We start from the raw sequence: 23,917 nt of genomic DNA on the forward strand, positions 1-23,917 counted from the left end.
GGCCCCGCCCCCTGGCAACGGCCCGGGGGGCGGTGCCGGCTCTGTCCCCTTAGCGACAGGCCCCGCCCCCTGGCAACGGCCCGGGGGGCGGTGCCGGCTCTGTCCCCTTAGCGACAGGCCCCGCCCCCTGGCAACGGCCCGGGGGGCGGTGCCGGCTCTCGTCCCCTTAGCGACAGGCCCCGCCCCCTGGCAACGGCCCGGGGGGCGGTGCCGGCTCTCTCCCCTTAGCGACAGGCCCCGCCCCCTGGCAACGGCCCGGGGGGCGGTGCCGGCTCTCTCCCCTTAGCGACAGGCCCAGCCCCCTGGCAACGGCCCGGGGGGGCGGTGCCGGCTCTCTCCCCTTAGCGACAGGCCCAGCCCCCTGGCAACGGCCCGGGGGGCGGTGCCGGCTCTCTCCACTTAGCGACAGGCCCCCGCCCCCTGGCAACGGCCCGGGGGGCGGTGCCGGCTCTCTCCCTTAGCGACAGGCCCCGCCCCCTGGCAACGGCCCGGGGGGCGGTGCCGGCTCTCTCCCCTTAGCGACAGGCCCCGCCCCCTGGCAACGGCCCGGGGGGCGGTGCCGGCTCTCTCCCCTTAGCGACAGGGCCCCGCCCCCGGCAACGGCCCGGGGGGCGGTGCCGGCTCTCTCCCCTTAGCGACAGGCCCCCGCCCCCTGGCAACGGCCCGGGGGGCGGTGCCGGCTCTCTCCCCTTAGCGACAGGCCCCGCCCCCTGGCAACGGCCCGGGGGGGCGGTGCCGGCTCTCTCCCCTTAGCGACAGGCCCCGCCCCCTGGCAACGGCCCGGGGGGCGGTGCCGGCTCTCTCCCCTTAGCGACAGGCCCCGCCCCCTGGCAACGGCCCGGGGGGCGGTGCCGGCTCTCTCCCCTTAGCGACAGGCCCCGCCCCCTGGCAACGGCCCGGGGGGCGGTGCCGGCTCTCTCCCCTTAGCGACAGGCCCCGCCCCCTGGCAACGGCCCGGGGGGCGGTGCCGGCTCTCTCCCCTTAGCGACAGGCCCCGCCCCCTGGCAACGGCCCGGGGGGCGGTGCCGGCTCTCTCCCCTTAGCGACAGGCCCCGCCCCCTGGCAACGGCCCGGGGGGCGGTGCCGGCTCTCTCCCCTTAGCGACAGGCCCCGCCCCCTGGCAACGGCCCGGGGGGCCGGTGCCGGCTCTCTCCCCTTAGCGACAGGCCCCGCCCCCTGGCAACGACCCGGGGGGCGATGCGGGCTCTCTCCCCTTAGCGACAGGCCCCGCCCCCTGGCAACGGCCCGGGGGGCGGTGCCGGCTCTCTCCCCTTTAGCGACAGGCCCGCCCCCTGGCAACGGCCCGGGGGGCGGTGCCGGCTCTCTCCCCTTAGCGACAGGCCCAGCCCCCTGGCAACGGCCCGGGGGGCGGTGCCGGCTCTCTCCCCTTAGCGACAGGCCCCGCCCCCAGGCAACGGCCCGGGGGGCGGTGCCGGCTCTGTCCCCTTAGCGACAGGCCCCGCCCCCAGGCAACGGCCCGGGGGGCGGTGCCGGCTCTGTCCCCTTAGCGACAGGCCCCGCCCCCTGGCAACGGCCCGGGGGGCGGTGCCGGCTCTGTCCCCTTAGCGACAGGCCCCGCCCCCTGGCAACGGCCCGGGGGGCGGTGCCGGCTCTGTCCCCTTAGCGACAGGCCCCGCCCCCTGGCAACGGCCCGGGGGGCGGTGCCGGCTCTCTCCCCTTAGCGACAGGCCCCGCCCCCTGGCAACGGCCCGGGGGGCGGTGCCGGCTCTCTCCCCTTAGCGACAGGCCCCGCCCCCTGGCAACGGCCCGGGGGGCGGTGCCGGCTCTCTCCCCTTAGCGACAGGCCCCGCCCCCTGGCAACGGCCCGGGGGGCGGTGCCGTCTCTCTCCCCTTAGCGACAGGCCCCGCCCCCTGGCAACGGCCCGGGGGCGGTGCCGGCTCTGTCCCCTTAGCGACAGGCCCCGCCCCTGGCAACGACCCGGGGGGCGATGCCGGCTCTCTCCCCTTAGCGACAGGCCCCGCCCCCTGGCAACGGCCCGGGGGGCGGTGCCGGCTCTCTCCCCTTAGCGACAGGCCCCGCCCCCTGGCAACGGCCCGGGGGCCGGTGCCGGCTCTCTCCCCTTAGCGACAGGCCCCGCCCCTGGCAACGGCCCGGGGGGCGATGCCGGCTCTCTCCCCTTAGCGACAGTCCCCGCCCCCTGGCAACGGCCCGGGGGGCGGTGCCGGCTCTGTCCCCTTAGCGACAGGCCCCGCCCCCTGGCAACGGCCCGGGGGGCGGTGCCGGCTCTGTCCCCTTAGCGACAGGCCCGCCCCCTGGCAACGGCCCGGGGGGCGGTGCCGGCTCTGTCCCCTTAGCGACAGGCCCCGCCCCCTGGCAACGGCCCGGGGGGCGGTGCCGGCTCTGTCCCCTTAGCGACAGGCCCCGCCCCCTGGCAACGGCCCGGGGGGCGGTGCCGGCTCTCTCCCCTTAGCGACAGGCCCCGCCCCCTGGCAACGGCCCGGGGGGGCGGTGCCGGCTCTCTCCCCTTAGCGACAGGCCCCGCCCCCTGGCAACGGCCCGGGGGGCGGTGCCGGCTCTCTCCCCTTAGCGACAGGCCCCGCCCCCTGGCAACGGCCCGGGGGGCGGTGCCGGCTCTCTCCCCTTAGCGACAGGCCCCGCCCCCTGGCAACGGCCCGGGGGCGGTGCCGGCTCTCTCCCCTTAGCGACAGGCCCCGCCCCCTGGCAACGGCCCGGGGGGCGGTGCCGGCTCTCTCCCCTTAGCGACAGGCCCCGCCCCCTGGCAACGACCCGGGGGGCGGATGCCGGCTCTCTCCCCTTAGCGACAGGCCCCGCCCCCTGGCAACGGCCCGGGGGGCGGTGCCGTCTCTCTCCCCTTAGCGACAGGCCCCGCCCCCTGGCAACGGCCCGGGGGGCGGTGCCGTCTCTCTCCCCTTAGCGACAGGCCCCGCCCCCTGGCAACGGCCCGGGGGGCGGTGCCGTCTCTCTCCCCTTAGCGACAGGCCCCGCCCCCTGGCAACGGCCCGGGGGCGGTGCCGTCTCTCTCCCCTTAGCGACAGGCCCCGCCCCCTGGCAACGGCCCGGGGGGCGGTGCCGTCTCTCTCCCCTTAGCGACAGGCCCCGCCCCCTGGCAACGGCCCGGGGGGCGGTGCCGTCTCTCTCCCTTAGCGACAGGCCCCGCCCCCTGGCAACGGCCCGGGGGGCGGTGCCGGCTCTCTCCCCTTAGCGACAGGCCCCGCCCCCTGGCAACGGCCCGGGGGGCGGTGCCGGCTCTCTCCCCTTAGCGACAGGCCCCGCCCCCTGGCAACGGCCCGGGGGGCGGTGCCGGCTCTCTCCCCTTAGCGACAGGCCCCGCCCCCTGGCAACGGCCCGGGGGGCGGTGCCGGCTCTCTCCCCTTAGCGACAGGCCCCGCCCCCTGGCAACGGCCCGGGGGGCGGTGCCGGCTCTGTCCCCTTAGCGACAGGCCCCGCCCCCTGGCAACGGCCCGGGGGGCGGTGCCGGCTCTGTCCCCTTAGCGACAGGCCCCGCCCCCTGGCAACGGCCCGGGGGGCGGTGCCGGCTCTGTCCCCTTAGCGACAGGCCCCGCCCCCTGGCAACGGCCCGGGGGGCGGTGCCGGCTCTGTCCCCTTAGCGACAGGCCCCGCCCCCTGGCAACGGCCCGGGGGGCGGTGCCGGCTCTGTCCCCTTAGCGACAGGCCCCGCCCCCTGGCAACGGCCCGGGGGGCGGTGCCGGCTCTGTCCCCTTAGCGACAGGCCCCGCCCCCTGGCAACGGCCCGGGGGGCGGTGCCGGCTCTGTCCCCTTAGCGACAGGCCCCGCCCCCTGGCAACGGCCCGGGGGGCGGTGCCGGCTCTGTCCCCTTAGCGACAGGCCCCGCCCCCTGGCAACGGCCCGGGGGGCGGTGCCGGCTCTCTCCCCTTAGCGACAGGCCCCGCCCCTGGCAACGGCCCGGGGGGCGGTGCCGGCTCTCTCCCCTTAGCGACAGGCCCAGCCCCCTGGCAACGGCCCGGGGGGCGGTGCCGGCTCTCTCCCCTTAGCGACAGGCCCCGCCCCCTGGCAACGGCCCGGGGGGCGGTGCCGGCTCTCTCCCCTTAGCGACAGGCCCCGCCCCCTGGCAACGGCCCGGGGGGCGGTGCCGGCTCTCTCCACTTAGCGACAGCCCCCGCCCCCTGGCAACGGCCCGGGGGGCGGTGCCGGCTCTCTCCCCTTAGCGACAGGCCCCGCCCCCGGCAACGGCCCGGGGGGCGGTGCCGGCTCTCTCCCCTTAGCGACAGGCCCCGCCCCCTGGCAACGGCCCGGGGGGCGGTGCCGGCTCTCTCCCCTTAGCGACAGCCCCGCCCCCGGCAACGGCCCGGGGGGCGGTGCCGGCTCTCTCCCCTTAGCGACAGGCCCCGCCCCCTGGCAACGGCCCGGGGGGCGGTGCCGGCTCTCTCCCCTTAGCGACAGGCCCCGCCCCCTGGCAACGGCCCGGGGGGCGGTGCCGGCTCTCTCCCCTTAGCGACAGGCCCCGCCCCCTGGCAACGGCCCGGGGGGCGGTGCCGGCTCTGTCCCCTTAGCGACAGGCCCCGCCCCCTGGCAACGGCCCGGGGGGCGGTGCCGGCTCTCTCCCCTTAGCGACAGGCCCCGCCCCCTGGCAACGGCCCGGGGGGCGGTGCCGGCTCTCTCCCCTTAGCGACAGGCCCCGCCCCCTGGCAACGGCCCGGGGGGCGGTGCCGGCTCTGTCCCCTTAGCGACAGGCCCCGCCCCCTGGCAACGGCCCGGGGGGCGGTGCCGGCTCTCTCCCCTTAGCGACAGGCCCCGCCCCCTGGCAACGGCCCGGGGGGCGGTGCCGGCTCTCTCCCCTTAGCGACAGGCCCAGCCCCCTGGCAACGGCCCGGGGGGCGGTGCCGGCTCTCGTCCCCTTAGCGACAGGCCCCCGCCCCCTGGCAACGGCCCGGGGGGCGGTGCCGGCTCTCTCCCCTTAGCGACAGGCCCCGCCCCCTGGCAACGGCCCGGGGGGCGGTGCCGGCTCTCTCCACTTAGCGACAGCCCCCGCCCCCTGGCAACGGCCCGGGGGGCGGTGCCGGCTCTCTCCCTTAGCGACAGGCCCCGCCCCCTGGCAACGGCCCGGGGGGCGGTGCCGGCTCTCTCCCCTTAGCGACAGGCCCCGCCCCCTGGCAACGGCCCGGGGGGCGGTGCCGGCTCTCTCCCCTTAGCGACAGGCCCCGCCCCCTGGCAACGGCCCGGGGGGCGGTGCCGGCTCTCTCCCCTTAGCGACAGGCCCCGCCCCCGGCAACGGCCCGGGGGGCGGTGCCGGCTCTCTCCCCTTAGCGACAGGCCCCGCCCCCTGGCAACGGCCCGGGGGGCGGTGCCGGCTCTCTCCCCTTAGCGACAGGCCCCGCCCCCTGGCAACGGCCCGGGGGGCGGTGCCGGCTCTCTCCCCTTAGCGACAGGCCCCGCCCCCTGGCAACGGCCCGGGGGGCGGTGCCGGCTCTGTCCCCTTAGCGACAGGCCCGCCCCCTGGCAACGGCCCGGGGGGCGGTGCCGGCTCTCTCCCCTTAGCGACAGGCCCCGCCCCCTGGCAACGGCCCGGGGGGCGGTGCCGGCTCTCTCCCCTTAGCGACAGGCCCCGCCCCCTGGCAACGGCCCGGGGGGCGGTGCCGGCTCTCTCCCCTTAGCGACAGGCCCCGCCCCCTGGCAACGGCCCGGGGGGCGGTGCCGGCTCTCTCCCCTTAGCGACAGGCCCCGCCCCCTGGCAACGGCCCGGGGGGCGGTGCCGGCTCTGTCCCCTTAGCGACAGGCCCCACCCCCTGGCAACGGCCCGGGGGCCGGTGCCGGCTCTCTCCCCTTAGCGACAGGCCCCGCCCCCTGGCAACGACCCGGGGGGCGATGCGGGCTCTCTCCCCTTAGCGACAGGCCCCACCCCCTGGCAACGGCCCGGGGGGCGGTGCCGGCTCTCTCCCCTTTAGCGACAGGCCCGCCCCCTGGCAACGGCCCGGGGGGCGGTGCCGGCTCTCTCCCCTTAGCGACAGGCCCCGCCCCCTGGCAACGGCCCGGGGGGCGGTGCCGGCTCTCTCCCCTTAGCGACAGGCCCCGCCCCCAGGCAACGGCCCGGGGGGCGGTGCCGGCTCTGTCCCCTTAGCGACAGGCCCCGCCCCCTGGCAACGGCCCGGGGGGCGGTGCCGGCTCTGTCCCCTTAGCGACAGGCCCCGCCCCCTGGCAACGGCCCGGGGGGCGGTGCCGGCTCTGTCCCCTTAGCGACAGGCCCCGCCCCCTGGCAACGGCCCGGGGGGCGGTGCCGGCTCTGTCCCCTTAGCGACAGGCCCCGCCCCCTGGCAACGGCCCGGGGGGCGGTGCCGGCTCTCTCCCCTTAGCGACAGGCCCCGCCCCCTGGCAACGGCCCGGGGGGCGGTGCCGGCTCTCTCCCCTTAGCGACAGGCCCCGCCCCCTGGCAACGGCCCGGGGGGCGGTGCCGTCTCTCTCCCCTTAGCGACAGGCCCCGCCCCCTGGCAACGGCCCGGGGGGCGGTGCCGTCTCTCTCCCCTTAGCGACAGGCCCCGCCCCCTGGCAACGGCCCGGGGGCGGTGCCGGCTCTCTCCCCTTAGCGACAGGCCCCGCCCCCTGGCAACGACCCGGGGGGCGATGCCGGCTCTCTCCCCTTAGCGACAGGCCCCGCCCCCTGGCAACGGCCCGGGGGGCGGTGCCGGCTCTCTCCCCTTAGCGACAGGCCCCGCCCCCTGGCAACGGCCCGGGGGCCGGTGCCGGCTCTCTCCCCTTAGCGACAGGCCCCGCCCCCTGGCAACGGCCCGGGGGGCGATGCCGGCTCTCTCCCCTTAGCGACAGTCCCCGCCCCCTGGCAACGGCCCGGGGGGCGGTGCCGGCTCTGTCCCCTTAGCGACAGGCCCCGCCCCCTGGCAACGGCCCGGGGGGCGGTGCCGGCTCTGTCCCCTTAGCGACAGGCCCCGCCCCCTGGCAACGGCCCGGGGGGCGGTGCCGGCTCTGTCCCCTTAGCGACAGGCCCCGCCCCCTGGCAACGGCCCGGGGGGCGGTGCCGGCTCTGTCCCCTTAGCGACAGGCCCCGCCCCCTGGCAACGGCCCGGGGGGCGGTGCCGGCTCTCTCCCCTTAGCGACAGGCCCCGCCCCCTGGCAACGGCCCGGGGGGCGGTGCCGGCTCTCTCCCCTTAGCGACAGGCCCCGCCCCCTGGCAACGGCCCGGGGGGCGGTGCCGGCTCTCTCCCCTTAGCGACAGGCCCCGCCCCCTGGCAACGGCCCGGGGGGCGGTGCCGGCTCTCTCCCCTTAGCGACAGGCCCCGCCCCCTGGCAACGGCCCGGGGGCGGTGCCGGCTCTCTCCCCTTAGCGACAGGCCCCGCCCCCTGGCAACGGCCCGGGGGGCGGTGCCGGCTCTCTCCCCTTAGCGACAGGCCCCGCCCCCTGGCAACGACCCGGGGGGCGATGCCGGCTCTCTCCCCTTAGCGACAGGCCCCGCCCCCTGGCAACGGCCCGGGGGGCGGTGCCGTCTCTCTCCCCTTAGCGACAGGCCCCGCCCCCTGGCAACGGCCCGGGGGGCGGTGCCGTCTCTCTCCCCTTAGCGACAGGCCCCGCCCCCTGGCAACGGCCCGGGGGGCGGTGCCGTCTCTCTCCCCTTAGCGACAGGCCCCGCCCCCTGGCAACGGCCCGGGGGGCGGTGCCGTCTCTCTCCCCTTAGCGACAGGCCCCGCCCCCTGGCAACGGCCCGGGGGCGGTGCCGTCTCTCTCCCCTTAGCGACAGGCCCCGCCCCCTGGCAACGGCCCGGGGGGCGGTGCCGTCTCTCTCCCCTTAGCGACCAGGCCCCGCCCCCTGGCAACGGCCCGGGGGGCGGTGCCGTCTCTCTCCCCTTAGCGACAGGCCCCGCCCCCTGGCAACGGCCCGGGGGCGGTGCCGGCTCTCTCCCCTTAGCGACAGGCCCAGCCCCCTGGCAACGGCCCGGGGGGCGGTGCCGGCTCTCTCCCCTTAGCGACAGGCCCCGCCCCCTGGCAACGGCCCGGGGGGCGGTGCCGGCTCTCTCCCCTTAGCGACAGGCCCCGCCCCCTGGCAACGGCCCGGGGGGCGGTGCCGGCTCTCTCCCCTTAGCGACAGGCCCCGCCCCCTGGCAACGGCCCGGGGGGCGGTGCCGGCTCTCTCCCCTTAGCGACAGGCCCCGCCCCCTGGCAACGGCCCGGGGGCCGGTGCCGGCTCTCTCCCCTTAGCGACAGGCCCCGCCCCCTGGCAACGGCCCGGGGGGCGATGCGGGCTCTCTCCCCTTAGCGACAGGCCCCACCCCCTGGCAACGGCCCGGGGGGCGGTGCCGGCTCTCTCCCCTTTAGCGACAGGCCCCGCCCCCTGGCAACGGCCCGGGGGGCGGTGCCGGCTCTGTCCCCTTAGCGACAGGCCCCGCCCCCTGGCAACGGCCCGGGGGGCGGTGCCGGCTCTGTCCCCTTAGCGACAGGCCCCGCCCCCTGGCAACGGCCCGTGGGGCGGTGCCGGCTCTGTCCCCTTAGCGACAGGCCCCGCCCCCTGGCAACGGCCCGGGGGGCGGTGCCGGCTCTGTCCCCTTAGCGACAGGCCCCGCCCCCTGGCAACGGCCCGGGGGGCGGTGCCGGCTCTGTCCCCTTAGCGACAGGCCCCGCCCCCTGGCAACGGCCCGGGGGGCGGTGCCGGCTCTGTCCCCTTAGCGACAGGCCCCGCCCCCTGGCAACGGCCCGGGGGGCGGTGCCGGCTCTGTCCCCTTAGCGACAGGCCCCGCCCCCTGGCAACGGCCCGGGGGGCGGTGCCGGCTCTCTCCCCTTAGCGACAGGCCCCGCCCCCTGGCAACGGCCCGGGGGGCGGTGCCGGCTCTCTCCCCTTAGCGACAGGCCCCGCCCCCTGGCAACGGCCCGGGGGGCGGTGCCGGCTCTCTCCCCTTAGCGACAGGCCCCGCCCCCTGGCAACGGCCCGGGGGGCGGTGCCGGCTCTCTCCCCTTAGCGACAGGCCCCGCCCCCTGGCAACGGCCCGGGGGGCGGTGCCGGCTCTCTCCCCTTAGCGACAGGCCCCGCCCCCTGGCAACGGCCCGGGGGGCGGTGCCGGCTCTCTCCCCTTAGCGACAGGCCCCGCCCCCTGGCAACGGCCCGGGGGGCGGTGCCGGCTCTCTCCCCTTAGCGACAGGCCCCGCCCCCTGGCAACGGCCCGGGGGGCGGTGCCGGCTCTCTCCCCTTAGCGACAGGCCCCGCCCCCTGGCAACGGCCCGGGGGGCGGTGCCGGCTCTCTCCCCTTAGCGACAGGCCCCGCCCCCTGGCAACGACCCGGGGGGCGATGCGGGCTCTCTCCCCTTAGCGACAGGCCCCACCCCCTGGCAACGGCCCGGGGGGCGGTGCCGGCTCTCTCCCCTTTAGCGACAGGCCCCGCCCCCTGGCAACGGCCCGGGGGGCGGTGCCGGCTCTCTCCCCTTAGCGACAGGCCCCGCCCCCTGGCAACGGCCCGGGGGGCGGTGCCGGCTCTCTCCCCTTAGCGACAGGCCCCGCCCCCTGGCAACGGCCCGGGGGGCGGTGCCGGCTCTCTCCCCTTAGCGACAGGCCCCGCCCCCTGGCAACGGCCCGGGGGGCGGTGCCGGCTCTCTCCCCTTAGCGACAGGCCCCGCCCCCTGGCAACGGCCCGGGGGGCGGTGCCGGCTCTGTCCCCTTAGCGACAGGCCCCGCCCCCTGGCAACGGCCCGGGGGGCGGTGCCGGCTCTGTCCCCTTAGCGACAGGCCACACCCCCTGGCAACGGCCCGGGGGCCGGTGCCGGCTCTCTCCCCTTAGCGACAGGCCCCGCCCCCTGGCAACGACCCGGGGGGCGATGCGGGCTCTCTCCCCTTAGCGACAGGCCCCACCCCCTGGCAACGGCCCGGGGGGCGGTGCCGGCTCTCTCCCCTTTAGCGACAGGCCCCGCCCCCTGGCAACGGCCCGGGGGGCGGTGCCGGCTCTCTCCCCTTAGCGACAGGCCCAGCCCCCTGGCAACGGCCCGGGGGGCGGTGCCGGCTCTCTCCCCTTAGCGACAGGCCCCGCCCCCAGGCAACGGCCCGGGGGGCGGTGCCGGCTCTGTCCCCTTAGCGACAGGCCCCGCCCCCTGGCAACGGCCCGGGGGGCGGTGCCGGCTCTGTCCCCTTAGCGACAGGCCCCGCCCCCTGGCAACGGCCCGGGGGGCGGTGCCGGCTCTGTCCCCTTAGCGACAGGCCCCGCCCCCTGGCAACGGCCCGGGGGGCGGTGCCGGCTCTGTCCCCTTAGCGACAGGCCCCGCCCCCTGGCAACGGCCCGGGGGGCGGTGCCGGCTCTCTCCCCTTAGCGACAGGCCCCGCCCCCTGGCAACGGCCCGGGGGGCGGTGCCGGCTCTCTCCCCTTAGCGACAGGCCCCGCCCCCTGGCAACGGCCCGGGGGGCGGTGCCGGCTCTCTCCCCTTAGCGACAGGCCCCGCCCCCTGGCAACGGCCCGGGGGGCGGTGCCGTCTCTCTCCCCTTAGCGACAGGCCCCGCCCCCTGGCAACGGCCCGGGGGCGGTGCCGGCTCTCTCCCCTTAGCGACAGGCCCCGCCCCCTGGCAACGGCCCGGGGGGCGGTGCCGTCTCTCTCCCCTTAGCGACAGGCCCCGCCCCCTGGCAACGACCCGGGGGGCGATGCCGGCTCTCTCCCCTTAGCGACAGGCCCCGCCCCCTGGCAACGGCCCGGGGGGCGGTGCCGGCTCTCTCCCCTTAGCGACAGGCCCCGCCCCCTGGCAACGGCCCGGGGGCCGGTGCCGGCTCTCTCCCCTTAGCGACAGGCCCCGCCCCCTGGCAACGGCCCGGGGGGCGATGCCGGCTCTCTCCCCTTAGCGACAGTCCCCGCCCCCTGGCAACGGCCCGGGGGGCGGTGCCGGCTCTGTCCCCTTAGCGACAGGCCCCGCCCCCTGGCAACGGCCCGGGGGGCGGTGCCGGCTCTGTCCCCTTAGCGACAGGCCCCGCCCCCTGGCAACGGCCCGGGGGGCGGTGCCGGCTCTGTCCCCTTAGCGACAGGCCCCGCCCCCTGGCAACGGCCCGGGGGGCGGTGCCGGCTCTCTCCCCTTAGCGACAGGCCCCGCCCCCTGGCAACGGCCCGGGGGGCGGTGCCGGCTCTCTCCCCTTAGCGACAGGCCCCGCCCCCTGGCAACGGCCCGGGGGGCGGTGCCGGCTCTCTCCCCTTAGCGACAGGCCCCGCCCCCTGGCAACGGCCCGGGGGGCGGTGCCGGCTCTCTCCCCTTAGCGACAGGCCCCGCCCCCTGGCAACGGCCCGGGGGGCGGTGCCGGCTCTCTCCCCTTAGCGACAGGCCCCGCCCCCTGGCAACGGCCCGGGGGCGGTGCCGGCTCTCTCCCCTTAGCGACAGGCCCCGCCCCCTGGCAACGGCCCGGGGGGCGGTGCCGTCTCTCTCCCCTTAGCGACAGGCCCCGCCCCCTGGCAACGACCCGGGGGGCGATGCCGGCTCTCTCCCCTTAGCGACAGGCCCCGCCCCCTGGCAACGGCCCGGGGGGCGGTGCCGTCTCTCTCCCCTTAGCGACAGGCCCCGCCCCCTGGCAACGGCCCGGGGGGCGGTGCCGTCTCTCTCCCCTTAGCGACAGGCCCCGCCCCCTGGCAACGGCCCGGGGGGCGGTGCCGTCTCTCTCCCCTTAGCGACAGGCCCCGCCCCCTGGCAACGGCCCGGGGGGCGGTGCCGTCTCTCTCCCCTTAGCGACAGGCCCCGCCCCCTGGCAACGGCCCGGGGGGCGGTGCCGTCTCTCTCCCCTTAGCGACAGGCCCCGCCCCCTGGCAACGGCCCGGGGGGCGGTGCCGTCTCTCTCCCCTTAGCGACAGGCCCCGCCCCCTGGCAACGGCCCGGGGGGCGGTGCCGTCTCTCTCCCCTTAGCGACAGGCCCCGCCCCCTGGCAACGGCCCGGGGGGCGGTGCCGGCTCTCTCCCCTTAGCGACAGGCCCCGCCCCCTGGCAACGGCCCGGGGGGCGGTGCCGGCTCTCTCCCCTTAGCGACAGGCCCCGCCCCCTGGCAACGGCCCGGGGGGCGGTGCCGGCTCTCTCCCCTTAGCGACAGGCCCCGCCCCCTGGCAACGGCCCGGGGGGCGGTGCCGGCTCTCTCCCCTTAGCGACAGGCCCCGCCCCCTGGCAACGGCCCGGGGGGCGGTGCCGGCTCTCTCCCCTTAGCGACAGGCCCCGCCCCCTGGCAACGGCCCGGGGGGCGGTGCCGGCTCTCTCCCCTTAGCGACAGGCCCCGCCCCCTGGCAACGGCCCGGGGGCCGGTGCCGGCTCTCTCCCCTTAGCGACAGGCCCCGCCCCCTGGCAACGACCCGGGGGGCGATGCGGGCTCTCTCCCCTTAGCGACAGGCCCCACCCCCTGGCAACGGCCCGGGGGGCGGTGCCGGCTCTCTCCCCTTTAGCGACAGGCCCCGCCCCCTGGCAACGGCCCGGGGGGCGGTGCCGGCTCTCTCCCCTTAGCGACAGGCCCAGCCCCCTGGCAACGGCCCGGGGGGCGGTGCCGGCTCTGTCCCCTTAGCGACAGGCCCCGCCCCCTGGCAACGGCCCGTGGGGCGGTGCCGGCTCTCTCCCCTTAGCGACAGGCCCCGCCCCCTGGCAACGGCCCGTGGGGCGGTGCCGGCTCTGTCCCCTTAGCGACAGGCCCCGCCCCCTGGCAACGGCCCGGGGGGCGGTGCCGGCTCTCTCCCCTTAGCGACAGGCCCCGCCCCCTGGCAACGGCCCGGGGGGCGGTGCCGGCTCTGTCCCCTTAGCGACAGGCCCCGCCCCCTGGCAACGGCCCGGGGGGCGGTGCCGGCTCTCTCCCCTTAGCGACAGGCCCCGCCCCCTGGCAACGGCCCGGGGGGCGGTGCCGGCTCTCTCCCCTTAGCGACAGGCCCCGCCCCCTGGCAACGGCCCGGGGGGCGGTGCCGGCTCTCTCCCCTTAGCGACAGGCCCCGCCCCCTGGCAACGGCCCGGGGGGCGGTGCCGTCTCTCTCCCCTTAGCGACAGGCCCCGCCCCCTGGCAACGGCCCGGGGGCGGTGCCGTCTCTCTCCCCTTAGCGACAGGCCCCGCCCCCTGGCAACGGCCCGGGGGGCGGTGCCGTCTCTCTCCCCTTAGCGACAGGCCCCGCCCCCTGGCAACGGCCCGGGGGGCGGTGCCGTCTCTCTCCCCTTAGCGACAGGCCCCGCCCCCTGGCAACGGCCCGGGGGGCGGTGCCGTCTCTCTCCCCTTAGCGACAGGCCCCGCCCCCTGGCAACGGCCCGGGGGGCGGTGCCGTCTCTCTCCCCTTAGCGACAGGCCCCGCCCCCTGGCAACGGCCCGGGGGGCGGTGCCGTCTCTCTCCCCTTAGCGACAGGCCCCGCCCCCTGGCAACGGCCCGGGGGGCGGTGCCGTCTCTCTCCCCTTAGCGACAGGCCCCGCCCCCTGGCAACGGCCCGGGGGGCGGTGCCGTCTCTCTCCCCTTAGCGACAGGCCCCGCCCCCTGGCAACGGCCCGGGGGGCGGTGCCGGCTCTCTCCCCTTAGCGACAGGCCCCGCCTCCTGGCAACGGCCCGGGGGGCGGTGCCGGCTCTCTCCCCTTAGCGACAGGCCCCGCCCCCTGGCAACGGCCCGGGGGGCGGTGCCGGCTCTCTCCCCTTAGCGACAGGCCCCGCCCCCTGGCAACGGCCCGGGGGGCGGTGCCGGCTCTCTCCCCTTAGCGACAGGCCCCGCCCCCTGGCAACGGCCCGGGGGGCGGTGCCGGCTCTCTCCCCTTAGCGACAGGCCCCGCCCCCTGGCAACGGCCCGGGGGGCGGTGCCGGCTCTCTCCCCTTAGCGACAGGCCCCGCCCCCTGGCAACGGCCCGGGGGGCGGTGCCGGCTCTCTCCCCGTAGCGACAGGCCCCGCCCCCCGGCAACGGCCCGAGCCTGTGTTTGCTCCGCTCGGGGGGGGGCTCGGTTTGGGTGTTTTCTCTCCCCCCCCCCTCCCGCGCCGGGAGCTCCAGGCGGCTCCCGTACGGCTCCCGGGGCCTTCCCCCCTCGGGGGGCTCGGCCCGCCCCTTTCGCGGGGCGCTGTGGGAAGGGCGGGGGCGGGGCCCGGGGGTCGAAGAGCCCCAGCCGGGGCTCGGGCAGCTCTCGCTGCCCCCGGGCTCCTCTGGCGCCGGGGCTCCCGTGTTCCCTCGGGCGGTCGCAGCTCTGGGGCTGTCTCAGCCCCCCGGGCAGGCGTGCTCTGGCGTTTAGAGAAGCGGAGGCGTTGCCTGAGGTAAGGCTTCCAGAGCTTGGCGCTCTTTGGCAGCAGCTGTACTAGAAAGGTCCCTTGTGGCCTGCTTTGCTTTTTTTCTCCCGGGATGCTGTTTTGGGCGCTGAGGGGGCGGTGAGGCGGTTTAGTGGTATGGTGTTCTGTTTGGGGTTTGGTTTTTGCTTTGCTGGTTTTCTTCCCCCTTGTGAGATCATTTTATTCGTTTATCATTTCACATTATCATTTACCCCGCGCCATTTCCGTCCCCTCTGGGCAGCAGCGGATCCGCCGCTCGAGGGCGAGGAGCTGGGCCGACAACGGGCCGCTGCAGACTCTGGTCAGGGTACGAGGCTGCTCCCTGGGGAGCCGGCGCAGGGGGCGCGGAGGTACGCGCGGGCACTTGTCGGTGCCCCTGACCGGTGAAGGGGAGGTTAAATTGTAGGAGTGCAAATAAACACATATTATTTAGGGAGGAGTCGTGACTCAATTTAATCGCAGCTATTACTGAACAAACCAGGCAGTCATTATTCCTAATCTGTAATTAAAAAAAATATAAAGGCAGCCCTTTTTTATGCCATAAATAGAGTTGCGAGTCATTAATAGCTCAATCTAAATGCAGCCGTTATTAAATCAACTGCAGGCATTAATGACTCCTGATCAGAAACAAAATAAGGAAATTTTAGAATCTAGAATGAAAATCGACCCGGAAAGCTAAATTGGGAGCGGGTAGTACTGAAATTGTAACAGGGCTGTTAGAAAGTTCGGAGGCAGCGACAGCTCCTGCTTCCAACCCAAGCAGTAAACGAAGCTTTAGGTTCTTAAATGAAGAGAAATAAAGGTGAGCTGTTAAACAGTGGCTGGGGTCAAGCGTAGCTATTAAGAAAATTTGCAGGTACGGGTGATTCCTGACCAGAACTAACAATTCCAGAAGATTTAGATTTAAAAACTACAGAGCTAATGGAGTGCCACAACCGCCCGGATGTAACCGCAGCCGCTTTGGGGGAATGCCCCAGCCCCCCCCGCCACCGCTATTAATTACTGCCAAGGAGAGCGAGAGTGAAAGTAGAAGCGGTGCATGTGAAACGCGAGCAGTACGCTTTTCCTAAGTCATCCCTTCGTGTCAGGAGAGGAAAGCAAATGGAAAGAAGATGTTTGCAGGGGGTCTGTGCTGGGTTACCTGCGCGTCTCTTCCGTGCATCCTTGAGGAGACATTTAGCTCCTGTTGGGCGCTCGCAGGTGGGGACAGGGCGAGCTGGAGGCAGGATCGGTGCCGGCACTGGTAAAGGGACGGGCGACGAGCTGAGAGAAGAGGGGGCAAGGGCTGAAAAAGGGTCTCCAGTTCTGCAGGGAAGGCAGCGGGATGTGACTCGGCAACCGCTCTGACGAGTGCAGGGTCATTCGCTGCGATGAAGTCGGGGTCTGTGGCTGGCCCGGAGAGGCAGCAGAAATCCCAAACTCTTTGCGGGGGTACCGGCCAGATTAGGGCAACACCTGAACAGTAAAACCATTTAGGGGAAGCAGAGCTGGGCTGCACCGCGTGGCCAACCTCCCTCTTCTCCGTGAGTCCCAAAGGGGCAGCTCCAAGAATGTGCTGAGAATTAATGTCTTGCGCTAAAAATGAGACGCAAGTAGCACCCACCCGTGAATTTTATTTTCTCTCTCGCTCTGCGGCTCCTGCCTGCTTGTCTCTCCTCAGTGCGCACCTGCACCTGTGCTCGGATGGGGCAGCTGAGGGAAGGTGCTGCCATCTCCCCGGCCCCGGCGGACCGCCCCTCAGCTGTGTCCTCTGTCAGGGAGCGTCGTCATCTCTCCTGCCCCCCAGAGCGTGTCCTGTAGTGCCAGACGCGCGGGCTTTTCCCTGCACGCGCATACGGGAAGGGAAGGGAAGGGAAGCACAGTGAGAGCTGGGCTTGTCAAAGCGTAATGGGGGTGGTGGGAAGCGTAGCTAGAACCGGAGAGCTACAGCGCAAAAGCGAAGCGGACGGGACACAAAAGTAAAATGGTGCACAGGAATGCTGAGGAGAGAACTCCCGCAGCACGCAGGAAATCAGTGTCAGAATCTATTTTCTTCTGACTGCCGAATTAAAAATAATGGCACGCTTTGCAACGCCAAGCTCGCTCTAATCGTCTGAACTGTTTCTTTCCAGCCCCCCACCGCCCCCAGCACACCGTTCAGCCTCCTCAGCCTGAAATGCCTTGTTTTTCTGCTTTTTTTTTTTTTTTTTTTTTAATGACAGGGCAACTTCTGTTCCCGAGGTGGTGCCTACAGTACAGCTATCTCTTCGAAGGCAGTTTGGTTTAGGTCAGAGAATGTTTAGCCTGGACTGAATCAGCCTCTGTTTCTGTTTCTGGAAATCGTCGGTCCTGTGCATCAAGCCCGGAAAAAAGGAAATATGAACCAAAGGACCTGGGGCCTGCAGGGCTAGGAAAATATTTGAGAAGAGGTTCAGTGGGGAAATGACTGTTTGTCTGTGGGGCGTCCAGGCAAGCAACCCAGCTGCTAGAAAGCGGCGCTGTCCCCAGGGTGGCCTCGGCGGTCCCGTCGGAGTCGGGGGAACAAGGACAAGGCAGGGGGAAGCATCTGGCCTGCCGTGTGGACCGTGACTGTACAAAGCACGTGTGATGCACTGCAAGTTTACCTGTTTAAACTGTGAGTTAAAGAAGGTGTGCAGTTGCTTTGTAAACAGCCGACGCTCTAAAGCTACACCCATCTAATTGCTAGCTGTATTAAATCTATCGTATTGCTGTTTCTGCATTAAAAAAGAAAAAAACCAACACACCTATGTAAGCACGTCTAAGTACAATGGAAAACCACTGTTTAACGCGTGGCATGTGCGGGTGGTTTTTTTGGGGCGGGGGGGGTGGGGTGTATGACAAAAACCTGCGAGAGACACACGCACACACGCACATGTCATGTTTAGCGCTCACCTAAACCCAAAAAAGAAAATCCACTCTTTATTTTGCAGCATTAGCATTAGCTTCCAGCGCACAGCCTGAGCGCGCACCTCTGCTCTCACCGTCTGCTCCCTCTTCAACCGTGCGTGGCTGTCATCAGCTTGCACAGGCTTTGCTCGTGCAAGTTTCCGCGACGGCTTACGAGAAGGCAGGCAAACAGACCCAGCAAGACGCGTAGTGCCTTCCTCTATGGGCTCCGTCCAGCCTTTGTTAAAATGAGCAGAAAAGACATCTGCTACGGCCTTTGTCCTGACTGACTCTTACAGAGAGCATCTGACTTGACCCGCAGCAAAGCCATGCCCCAGGCAGCAGCACGTACTGGCGCGGACCGTGGTTTCACCCACCTGTTTTACTGCGCCGGTCCTCTCCCACGGCCGATGCCGCAGATGTGGCGCGGCCCACCCCCAAACCTCTTTACGAGGGTTCCCTGGGCTCTGCAAGTCGCCTGCTGGACGTGTTGCTGATTCAGGCACGGGCAAAGTCAGCTTCTTCGCTGGCCTCGGGCCAGGGCAGCCCCGTACCTGAGGGAAACTGAGAATATCTCCAGCGAGATCTCACCGGGAGGCTGGGACCTCGTCAGTAGGGGAGAAGGCCAAGCGACTGACACTGAAAGGGAGCTCTTTGCTAGGCTGTAGATCGTAAAGTTAAAAAAGAAAACAAACCTGCCTTTTTTAAAATGCCCCCCTTTGAGTCTGCCACGTTTGATACAGATTTTTTAAATTGCAGGGTCTATCTCCTACAGGCCTCATGCAAAGGGAAGCGAGTACCTCTGGCTCTCAGGACAAGGGGGTCCCTCAGGAGCCCAGGTGCTCACGCCAGCCGGCATCTGGCACAGCACAGGGCAGGAGCTTTGGCAGTAGTACGTGAGCTGAGAATGAGAGTCCGGCAGCGCCGCACGCTTCTCCTGTGAGCCGCCGAGGCTCGCGCGCTGTGCCTTCCGCAAATAAAAGGCCAGAAGAGTCAGCATTTCTGCTAGTTCCAGCCTCATCCGCACCCTCGTCGGTGTAGCTGTAAGCAAGCGTCCCGTAGCGACTGGGAGCGTGGCAGCTGGGCTTCCTGCGCTGCCTTAGGTTGTGCCCTTGGAGAGACCCTTCTCCGAGCCCCGTGAGCCCCGGGGTGGGTGGGCTGCGGTGCCGTTCAACGCTGAATAGGCACGAAGGCCTGTAAACAAAATGTATTTATATCGCACCCATACCCGGCAGCCAACCGCCGCTTTATTTACGTATCCTGCACCTCCTGCCGACGCTTTTAAACTTAGCCGATATTGCCGCAGTTTTCACTGACGGGGCAGGGGACTGCCACGCTGCAGGGGCAGTGTCTGGGTGTCTGCCACGGACACAGACGTCCTCAGCTGGGTAGGGACAGGGTGAGAGCTGGAACAACTCTGCTGACATGTACGGGCCGTCCCAGGGCAAGGCTCCTGGGTCTGGGGGCTGAAAGGCGAGCCGCGCTGGGTGGTTGGTGTGGGAGTTGTGGAGCAAGTAGGGGGGAAAAAAAGCAACAGGAAAAAAACATCCAAATGTTTCACAGCAGGTAGAAAGCTTGGCAGAAAGCAAACTGAATGCTGTAAAGACAAAAGCCGAAAGCCGGCTATGGACTGGACGAAAAGAGTCAGTGCCACGGAAGGAGGTTATTTCTTCCACTGACCGTAGGAGGCTTTTCTGTGAGAAAACACAACACCTCTTCTTTCGGCTACGGCGCGGTACCGCAGCAGTAACGGGCCAGAGCGTGCGAGCGCCTCTGGCAGTATCGGTAACGGCCGGGGCACGGCGAACGGCCAGCCCACCTTCCGCACAAGGAGAACACCGTTCCGCTGGAACGCCACGCAGACCCAGGACGGGTACGGCGGAGGCCGAGCCCAGGCGCCCCCATTGCCAAGGACCACCTTGGCCTCGCAGCGTCTCACGCTGCGGGGTGTTTTGCAGGCCGTGGCTAAGCTCAGGCCCCCTGCTCGTGGCTGCCCCCGGTCCCCCGGCGCCGGTCGGGCCCCAGCCCCCAGCGCGGTGCGGCGCAGGGCAGCGGCCCAGCAGGGCGGCCCCACGGGCCCCAGCCCGCACCCCCCCCCCGTGCCTGCGGGCAGGGCCCCGCGGCCGCCGGCCCCTTCCTCCTCTGCTCGCTCCCGTCGCGGACGGCTCGGTACGTGTCACGAGCGGCAGCCCCGTTCAGCCGCTCCCGGAGGGCGCGCGGCTCTGCCCGGCCGTGACCGGGGCCCGCAGGGGTCTCTCGCTCGCCCGCTCGCCCCGAAAGGAGCCGGCCCCGAGCCGGCGCGTCCCGCCCCGCCCGGCCCTCGGCGCCCTCGCGAGCTGAGCGCGGCCCGGCCAGCAGGGGGCGCTGGCGCTCACCGGCTGGGCGCGGGGGCGGTCCGGCGCGGGGGCGGGGCCGGTGGGGGCCGGTCCTTCCGGCCGCCCTCTAAGGGCCGCCCCGCGGGGCCCGGGCTTCCGGTGGCGCGTGCGCGGCGGAGCGGAGGTGGGAGAGGTGCGTGGGGCGGCCGGGTCGCGAGGGGTCTCTTTGCGGTGCCGGGGCCCCTCTGCGGCCCGGCGTGGGAAGCCCGTGGCCGGCGGAGACTGCTCGGAGCTGGGCGGGGAGCGCCGCGGCAGTCCGGCCGCAGGCAGCCATCCCCTGCGGTGGCCGGCATCCCCTCGGGACTCCTGGAGGCCTGGCGGCTCCCGATCCTCGTCTGCGGCAGCCGCCTGAGAGAGCAGCGCGGCCGTAGCCGGGGGCCGGAGAGCGCTGGTGGGTGAGTTCGGGCAGCGGTGGGGGCTCCTTGTGGGCCGGGGGTGGGGGGGGCTCCGTGCGGGCCCGACCCTGGGCCGGGCGGGGGGGGCTCCGTCGCGCCGGGCCTGGGCCGGGCTCGGTGCCGGGCGGGAGGAGCTCCGTCGCGCCGGGCTCGGGCCGGGCCCGGGGCCGGGCGGGGGGGGGTCTCCGTCGCGCCGGGCCCGGGGCCGGGCGGGGGGGGGGGCCTCCTCCGTGCCGGGCCCGGGGCCGGGCGGGGGAGGGGGGGGCTGGCTCCTCCGTGCCGGGCCCGGGGCCGGGCGGGGGAGGGGGGGGCTGGCTCCTCCGTGCCGGGCCCGGGGCCGGGCGGGGGAGGGGGGGGCTGGCTCCTCCGTGCCGGGCCCGGGGCCGGGGGAGGGGGGGGCTGGCACCTCCGTGCCGGGCCCGGGGCCGGGCGGGGGAGGGGGGGGCTGGCTCCTCCGTGCCGGGCCCGGGGCCGGGGGAGGGGGGGGCTGGCACCTCCGTGCCGGGCCCGGGGCCGGGCGGGGGAGGGGCGGGGCCGGCCCCTCCGTGCCGGCCCCGGGGCCGGGCGGGGGAGGACTCCGTGACCGGCCCGGGCCCGTGCTCGTGCCGGGGGGGGGGCTCCGTGCCGAGCCCGGGCCCCGCAGAGAAGCCCTGGTCGGGCATCGTTCGCTTTTGCACAATGTAGGGCTTTCCCCGTTTATTTTCTGTGTACTGTGTTTTGGGCCACCTGAAACCCTTTGGCCGGGGAGGTTTGGTGCGGGGAGATGGCAGGTCTGGAGCCTGAAAGATCTCGGGTGGGGGGCGGGGGAGGTATTTTTGCCTTAAAACTCTGGGCCCACCTCGTGTGTCATGTCGTGAGTCTCGTGACTGTGGCAAATGGCTCAGTCAGGCGTTTTCTGATAAAAAACTTCTGAACGTGTGCGTGTGTAGGCACGGGGAGATTTGCGCAGGGTGACGGAGCCCCTTGCGCTTCTGTGCTAATGTCTACCTGTTCTAGATCTCCAATGTTGGAAAGCCTTTGTTTAGTGCCTGGTTGTGCCTGCGTAACAAATGTTTTAGCTGCTGATGTGTTATACCTCTGCTGTGAACTTTTTCCTGGGTGGCTTGATTGTTTCTGGTTGTCCGTGTAAATCTAGGCAGCTATTTTCTGCCCGGTGGTGAAGCCTATCGCTTTGGATAACAAAGGGCAGGAGAGCAATAAAGAAAAAGGTGACCTGTCTGCTGCAGCTCCTTGCAAACGATTCGTTCCTTATTTTCTGCCCTTGGGTAGGTGTTGTGCTTTCCAGATAACGCAGCCTCTCCTGTGCCTGTCCACGCCGTGCATTTTTGTCCTGCCCTTGCTTGAAAAGGCTCTCCTTGCCTTCCTCCTCTCTGCTGCAGTTGGCTTAATCTCTCGCTGCTGCTGCTGCTGCTGGAAGAGGGATAAAGGGAGTGTTGTCGATGGGGTTGTTAAAAGCTTTTTCGCGGGCTGTAACGCGCGGGAAGGGGTGGGCGGGGGGGGCAACTCAGTACGGGGGAGGGGGGAGGATCAGGCTGCGGGGAAAATGGGAAACCAACATCACCTTTCCCTCCTACGGCGCAGCCCGGCCGCACGGCTCCCCGGGGATGCCCCTGCCCGCGGGTGTACCGTGTGTGCGCCCCCCGCGTGGGGCGGGGGACGACGACACACACCCCCACACCGTCGGCGGCACTGGGGCAACCCCTGCCCCAGGGCTCCGCGCTCGTACCCGGCTCTCCCCGCTCCGGCACGGCACGGGGCTGGACGCACCGAGGAGACCCCGGGGCGGCTTCTCGCGTCCGGGCGAGAACAGGGCCCGGCCCCGAGCAGCAGAGCGGGCACCGCCGGTAGCTCGGAGGAGCGGGGCCGGCTCGGCTCGAGGCGTCGGAGCGAAAAGGGACGAGAACCGGCCCGGAGCGTCCGGGGGTTGCGGGGGGGCGGCGGATGGTCCGGTGGCCGGGTTCGGCTCCGTGCCGGGCCGTGGGGCAGCCGGAGCCGCGCCGGGGGGCAGGTGAGGAGCCGCGTGCGTGGCTGGGCGCGCTGTGGGTCGGCGGGTTTCGGCTGTGGGGTCTCCCGGTCCGCGGAGTCCCCGGGGGGGGGGGGGTTGCGGGCAGCAGCGGCCCCGGGCCGAGCGCTGTCGTGGGTCGGTGGTTGGGTTTTGGGGCCGAGCCCGTGCCCGGCCGTGGGGAAGTAGGGGCAGCCCCACCCGGCTCTCGGCTGCTCCTCGTCGGGGTCGGGCGGCGGCGGCGACCCCGGCGGGGGCCCCTGCGGTGCCGGGCGGGTCCCCCCTTGGCCGCGAGGCAGGCAGGGACCCCGGCTGCTGCCGCCGCGGTTTGCTGGAGGCGGGCTGGGCCCGGCCCCCTGTGGGGTTGGGGTGCGGGCCCGGCGGTGCCGGGGAAACGAGGCCTGCGAGAGCAGGAGGAAAGCGCTGCCGGGCCGGCGCTGGGCTGCCCCGCCGGGGTGCGGGGCCGGGCCCGCGCAGTTCAGTTCCCGAGGCCTCCCCGACAGTGCCCGCGTGGGCCGTGGGGGTGCGGGGCTGCGGGGTGGCTGCGCTCTCCGCGGCCCTGAGCGTTGCCCGTGGGGACTGCGGAGGGGGCCGGGACGCAGCCAGGCTCAGCTGGTTTGGTCCCTGAGCGGGGAGAGCGCAGCTCTTCTGTTCCTGGGCCGTGAGAGCAGGCTCCTGTGGCTGACGCCGGGGCCCTGAAACAGATCGAGTCGTGCGTTTTGAGGGCCTGACCGAGGGGACTAAGTCGTGTGGTTTGGGGCTGAGGAGCAGAGGTCGAGTGCTGCATTTTTGGGACTTGAGAACAGGCTCAGCAGCTGGGCTTTTTGGCTCAGAAACGGTCCCAAAGTGAGCTGGTTTGGGGGCCAAAAGCAGAAGCCGGTTTGGCTGCTTGTGCAGGCTGGGGGGTTGGGGTGGGGTGGGGGCATTGGGGGCTGCAGGGGAAAGCAGGGGTTGGGCAGGGTACGCGGACCCTCCCCGGAGGTGGGGGTCCGGTCACATCGGACCCCGAAGTTCGGGAGGCCGGCATGCACCAGAGCGAACTCGCCACCTGAGGCGGGTCTCTGGAGGAAGGGTGCTTTTTGGATCCAGCGTAGCGCACCCTCTTTGGGTCCAGCTCTTCTTTCTGTGCTGCTTAGGATAGTTATTAACCAATTAATTAATCATACAAACTAAGTCACAGCAGCTCTATCGGCTCCATCGTGGTTCGGAGCTCTGAATCAGTTTCATTTGGTGTCTAACACGTTTTTTTCCCCAAGGAGAGGCTAAGTTTCAAAGTTAGTTCTCACAAGTGTGTCAGTCGACAAAATTGAGTTATGATTATTAAAACCACAAAGGTGACAGGAGTCTCACAGATCTGGTCTATTTCTGAAAATGTATTCATCCCATGCAAAGGTCGTCGGGATACAGATCATCTGCATCTTCATGCTCTGACAAGACAAGATGCTGAGACAGGGATGAGCTCCAGAAGGACTGCTGAAAAGAAGAAAAAACCGCACTCCACAAAGTCATGGGGGGTTTATTTTTGCGTTTGGGGGGGCGGGGTGGCTTTAACAAAAGAGTGCAGTGTTGGCTGGCAGCAGCCTGCAGGGCATTTTTGCTGCCTGATCTCTCCTTTTCTTCTCTTCCACTCCTCTTTCAGGGCTGTAATTGTCATTTGGATAGTTTTAGAAGAGCAGTTAAGTTCCTCGCCTGTGTCAATGTGCTGGTAATACCAGGAAGGTGAACGCTTGAACTGGTCGGGCGGGTGGGAATAACTTGGCTGCAGGTAGAGCTTCTGAGGGAAGACCAGCAAAACCAGGAAGCAAATAGCAAGTTCCCCAAAAATGTGCGGGTGTCAAACACGTAAGCGTTTCATTGCCGAATGTTTTTGGGAATATGTTCCAAATGGCTATTTTTGGTAAACATAAATTTTCAGGAGATTCAGGGTTGTGTGTGGCAAAACATGTCCCTCTGTTTTTGTGTCCTGCCGCACAAACGGCCGGCGGCAGGGCTCTTGTTCCCCGCTCTCGATATTGCCCCAGCAGGGCTGCGATATTTAGACCTAAGTGGGGATGGGTTTAGGAGTGGAAGGAGAGAGAACGCCTGTGT

General features: G+C 71.5%; 1 long non-coding RNA gene across 1 annotated transcript; it reads right to left on the minus strand.

The window, feature by feature from the left end:
* Nucleotides 1-17,046: 17,046 nt before the first annotated feature.
* Nucleotides 17,047-17,822, minus strand: LOC135311261 (uncharacterized). Its single transcript, XR_010371024.1, has 2 exons — nucleotides 17,435-17,822; nucleotides 17,047-17,295 (listed from the first exon to the last, which is right to left on the minus strand). It is a non-coding gene; the product is annotated as an uncharacterized LOC135311261 (long non-coding RNA).
* Between the last annotated feature and the right edge of the window lie 6,095 nt (nucleotides 17,823-23,917).

Source organism: Phalacrocorax carbo, unplaced genomic scaffold (assembly GCF_963921805.1).
Source record: "Phalacrocorax carbo unplaced genomic scaffold, bPhaCar2.1 SCAFFOLD_139, whole genome shotgun sequence".
NCBI classification, from domain to species: domain Eukaryota; kingdom Metazoa; phylum Chordata; class Aves; order Suliformes; family Phalacrocoracidae; genus Phalacrocorax; species Phalacrocorax carbo.